This window comes from Mya arenaria, chromosome 5 (genome assembly GCF_026914265.1).
Source record: "Mya arenaria isolate MELC-2E11 chromosome 5, ASM2691426v1".
Classification (NCBI taxonomy): Eukaryota; Metazoa; Mollusca; class Bivalvia; order Myida; family Myidae; genus Mya; species Mya arenaria.
The window spans coordinates 14,675,815-14,681,248 of NC_069126.1; positions in this window are offsets into that span (position 1 = coordinate 14,675,815).

The following is a 5,434-nucleotide window of genomic DNA, read 5'->3' on the forward strand; positions in this document are numbered from 1 at the left end:
AAATTAGCACATGATTAAGACAAAAATACAGATATCACATACACTTTACACATTTAAAAACTGGGATGCTGGCGCTAATCTTGACCGTAGTCTAAAAAGATCTTAAGATGAAAATTTATAAAAAAACTGAGAGGAAAAATAGCACAAGTGTGCGTGTCTTAAAAAGATACTAAAACTCATATCAGCTTGAATCAGATTCAAGATGACCTGATTAGCACCAGCCTCTCAGAAGTTGCAGTGAACATGCAAGCACATAAATATAATTTAAAGCAAAGGATATCTATGACAAAAGCACTGATTAGAAATATATATGATTGATGTAATACAGGCTAAGTAAGCACTAAGCATAACTAAACTAAAAATAATGGCAAAAAGCAAAGCTTGGCAAAAATCAAAGCGTGGCATAATGACAAAAACAGTTAGGGTAGAAACAAAAGAGGGGAAGGTTTAACTATGAAAAGCGCAACAAGAACACCTGCAACTCTGTCCGTTCCATGCGTTGACCAAAATCCGAGACTGACTCAGGTTTGTTTCGTCACAAAAGTGCTGAGGGAGTGAATTCCAGAGGCGCTGTTGAACGGAAAGAGTTGAGGCCATACTTTGTGGTCCTTACCTGGGGTACCTCTGCGGTGTTACTATATCTAAAAGAATAAGAGTTATTTTTTATTTTAACTAAATCGTGAAGATAAACTGGTGTTTGTTTGTTTATGATCTTAAAGGTTTCTAATGCAATATTTCTTAGTCTTCTAATTTTTAATGATGGTAGATGTGACTTGATTAATAAAGAAGAATATTTTGATGTATGGTCATTGTAGACATTTTACGAATGCGAGTGTCGACTGTAGGATTGCAGTTTTACATAGGCATGATTCGGCGTTCTAAATTACATCATCATATTGTTAAAGGCAAGTTATACGATCTATGTTTTAGTGAGTTTATACAGGGTAGATCTGACAAATATACATTTTGACTACTATAATGACAAATGACAAATCAATACGGAAAAACTGACGAACAGAAACAACAAATAGCACGTCTACATTGACAAATGTAAGAGATATTTAGTACGATTAAGAAGCACATTGTGTGAATTACACGTCTGGACTTTTGGTAACGAATAGCCTCCATAGAGGTATTGCAGACTGTACACGATTGACGGACGCACGATTACATTTATGTTAGGTGATTCGTTTTTCCATGGCTAAAAGCCAGTTGTCTCCGTAAATACAGTTTTGCAATTGAGAAGGCAAGCCAACATACTAAGTAGTGTTTAATATATTATTTAATCGGCAAAGTTTAATGCACACATGCAATAATAAGCTAGATCTTAAATTAGTCAAAGAGGCAAGATATGTGAAAACAAATATTAAAAAATTCATATATTTGATAATGATTTAACATTAACAAGTATAGTAAAATACTTCTGTACGAACGGTGATCCAAAAGTTATTCGGCATTGCCAAATTTAAACCATTTTAAAGCATGGTATTTGTTTTATTTACAATATTTGTATTTAAATTAGAAAATTTTCCGATATTTGTCAGATCATTGACTTCCTAATCAAGGCCAGTAATTTCAGGTGCGTTCACTTTCCTGGTTCATTATTTATGATGAAAATCTACCTTGATTCGATAAGTATAAACATTGTTTTCTATATGTTTTAACGATATGTATAAGAAACGACTTTGTGTACCAAACGAAAAGCAATTGCTTGTTTACGATGAGGCTTGTTTGAGATGAAAATTATGTCTGTATTGAAATATCTCGTAAAAATAATACACGTTCTTACTAGGCTTGCTCACTCACTCAATGCACTTTATTCTTCAAAACTACGATTTAATACCGTCTACTTTCATGCTAATCTCATCTGATTCCTTGTTTTGGTCAATAAAAGGTATTGTTATTGTTTTCCGAGTGAAGATCGCCAGTTTTCGATATAAATCCGAACATTTAAGAAAGTGCTTACTGGTTCATTCTGTACATGTTTAGAACCCAGGTTCATCCCAAAACTGGTAAATCTATGGCCCACTCAAATAACGATTAAAAGGCGTCGATTGTGTTTCCTACTCCATGTATGTGTACTATAACACATATAAAAAGGGTCATTTTAATAAGTACCTCAACACTCACTGCTGAAAGTAGAACTATCATTATATTATTTTAGCAGTTATATAGTAAGTCGAGACACGGTTACGTTGCATTGCATATATACGTATGGCATAGTACGTACTCAGTTTTATCGTTGTTCCCGTTAAAACGCGATTTAATTCTATGTCTCGATGAAAATGGTGACGCCGAATAAGATAAAAAAATCCCACTAAGATCACCATTCAATGTTGTACAAATGCGACATATGTTGTCGGAAACCATGCTTATGAAAGAAAGCTCTGCAAATAGGAAATCATTTGCCAGATGCTCACTGGTCTAGGAATGGAATAAACGGTTCCCGAGATTGTGTAAAATGATCCCAAATCAGTAGTGACTGGGGACGAGACTTGATCCAACATCAACTTAAGCAACAATTAAGCCAGTGGAAAGGAAACAGTTTTTTTCAAAGAAAAACTAGGGTCAATAATATGGCAGGAAAGCATATATGTGTCGTCTTCTTTGTTTGTCATCAGGTTAGCGCGGTGCTCAAGGCACTCGCTTCTCATCAAGGCGCCCCGCGTCATCAGGTTAGCGCCGTGGTTAAGATACTCGTTTCTCATCAAGGCGCCCCGCGTCATCAGGTTAGCGCGGTGGTTAAGGCACTCGTTTTTCATCATGGCGCTCCGCGTCATCAGGTTAGCGCGGTGGTTAAGGCACTCGTTTCTCATCAAAGCGCTCCACGTCATCAGGTTAGCGCGGTGGTTAAGGCACTCGTTTCTCATCATGGCGCTCCGCGTCATCAGGTTAGCGCGGTGGTTAAGGCACTCGTTTCTCATCAAAGCGCTCCGCGTCATCAGGTTAGCGCGGTGGTTAAGGCACTCGTTTCTCATCAAGGCGCCCCGCGTCATCAGGTTAGCGCGGTGGTTAAGATACTCGTTTCTCATCAAGGCGCCCCGCGTCATCAGGTTAGCGCGGTGGTTAAGGCATTCGTTTCTCATCAAGGCGCTCCGCGTCATCAGGTTAGAGCGCGGTGATTGGCAAACTCGTTTCTCATCAATGGCGCCACGCGTCATCAGGTTAGAGCGGTGGTTAAAGCACTCGTTTCTCACCAAGGCGCCCCGGGCACGTCATCAGGTTAGTGCGGTGGTTAAGGCACTCGTTTCTCACCAAGGCGCCCCGCGTCATCAGGCAAGCGTGGTGGTTAAAGCACTCGTTTCTCATCAAGACGCTCCGCGTCATCAGGTTAGCGTGGTGGTAAAAGCACTCGTTTCTCATCAAGGCGCCCCGCGTCATCAGGTTAGCGAGGTGGTTAAAGCACTCGTCTCTCATCAAGGCGCCCCGCGTCATCAGGTTAGAGCGGTGGTTAAAGCACTCGTCTCTCATCAAGGCGCCCCGCGTCATCAGGTTAGAGCGGTGGTTAAAGCAATCGTTTCTCATCAAGGCGCCCCACGTCATCAGGTTAGAGCGGTGGTTAAAGCAATCGTTTCTCATCAAGGCGCCCCACGTCATCAGGTTAGAGCGGTGGTTAAAGAACTCGTCTCTCATCAAGGCGCCCCGCGTCATCAGGTTAGAGCGCGGTGGTTAAAGCAATCGTTTCTCACCAAGGCGCCCCACGTCATCAGGTAAGCGCGGTGGTTAAAGCACTCGTCTCTCATCAAGGCGCCCCGCGTCATCAGGATAGAGCGCGGTGGTTAAAGCAATCGTTTCTCACCAAGGCGCCCCACGTCATCAGGTTAGCGCGGTGGTTAAAGCACTCGTTTCTCATCAAGGCGCCCCGAGTCATCATGTTAGCGCTTCTCACAAAGGCGCCCCGGGTCGTCAGGTAAGCGCAGTGATTAGAGCACTCGCTTCCCACTAAGGTGTTCCGGGTCATCAGTTTAGCGCAATGATTATAGCACTCGCTTTACAGCAAGGCGTCCCGGGTTACCAAAATAAGTTTAAATGCAAACAATTCTTTTGGAGGTCTTTGTGATATGAATAGTTTGTCCGACACTGCAAAATGTTTTTCTAAAGACCTAAAAACACAAAATGCATAATCTCATATTCTTTATAGTTACAAAGACCATGTAGTTTTTTTGTCAGTGCACAAATAATTTGACTAGATCTTGAAAATGAACAAAAACGGATAAAGAATTTGACAAAGTATTTGCTTTAAAGCTGAACACTCACAGAATTACCGACTTGACAACTTTTTCATTCTTTTGTCTTAGAATTAGCTGATTTGGAAATCAGTGTTTTCAAATCAGCCGCTAGATCGCTTGATCGACTTCTTTGAAAAAAATGTTGAAAATCGTTTCAGAGTGATGATTGGTGCATATAAACAGCAAATATATCAGATTGTTAGCAGAGCAGACATGTTTGCATGCTATAAAATAGAAAAATGTTTGATAAACTTTTTGGAAAAAATTGTTGAAAATCGCTTGAAATTGATATTTCGTGCACAAAAACATTTAATTTATCATTGTTTAGAAGAAAAAGCATATATTCCTACTTTGAAATAAGATACCATATTAGGCCGCTAGGCCGCTAACTTCACGCCGCTAGGCCGCTAAGCCGCTAGATCGCTTGATCGACTTCTTTGAAAAAAATGTTGAAAATCGTTTCAGAGTGATGATTGGTGCATATAAACAGCAAATATATCAGTTTGTTAGCAGAGCAGGCATGTTTGCATGCTATAAAATAGAAAAATGTTTGATAAACTTTTTTGAAAAAATTGTTGAAAATCGCTTGAAATTGATATTTCGTGCACAAAAACATTCAATTTATCATTGTTTATAAGAAAAAGCATAGATTCCTACTTTGAAATAAGATACTATATTAGGCCGCTAGGCCGCTAGGCCGCTAGGCCGCTAACTTCACGCCGCTAGGCCGCTAGGCCGCTAGGCCGCTAACTTCACGCCGCTAGGCCGCTAGGCCGCTAACTTCACGCCGCTAGGCCGCTAGGCCGCTAGGCCGCTAACTTCACGTACATCATAAAACATACATTTTTGAGTGAGTATTAAATGTATCATACATCATTATGCAATCATTATGCAAAGAGTTACCAAGTTTGTAATACTTAAAATCGTTAAGCAAATTTAAAATACTTTTCCAATTCGACAAGTTGAATTTAAACACTGCTCTTTAAATATATGTTTATGATATGCTTGCGCAGCTTTAACGCAACCAGCGATCAATATTCAACGCAAGGTTAACTTTGAGTGCGTCGGATTTTCCTTCTTTCGGTTTACATATACTTCTAATGGGGTGAGTAATCAACGCCAGGTCATTGTTACATGCATAGGACTTTCCTACTTTCTGTTTACATATGCTTATAATGAGGTAAGTTTCTATTTGATATGTGTAT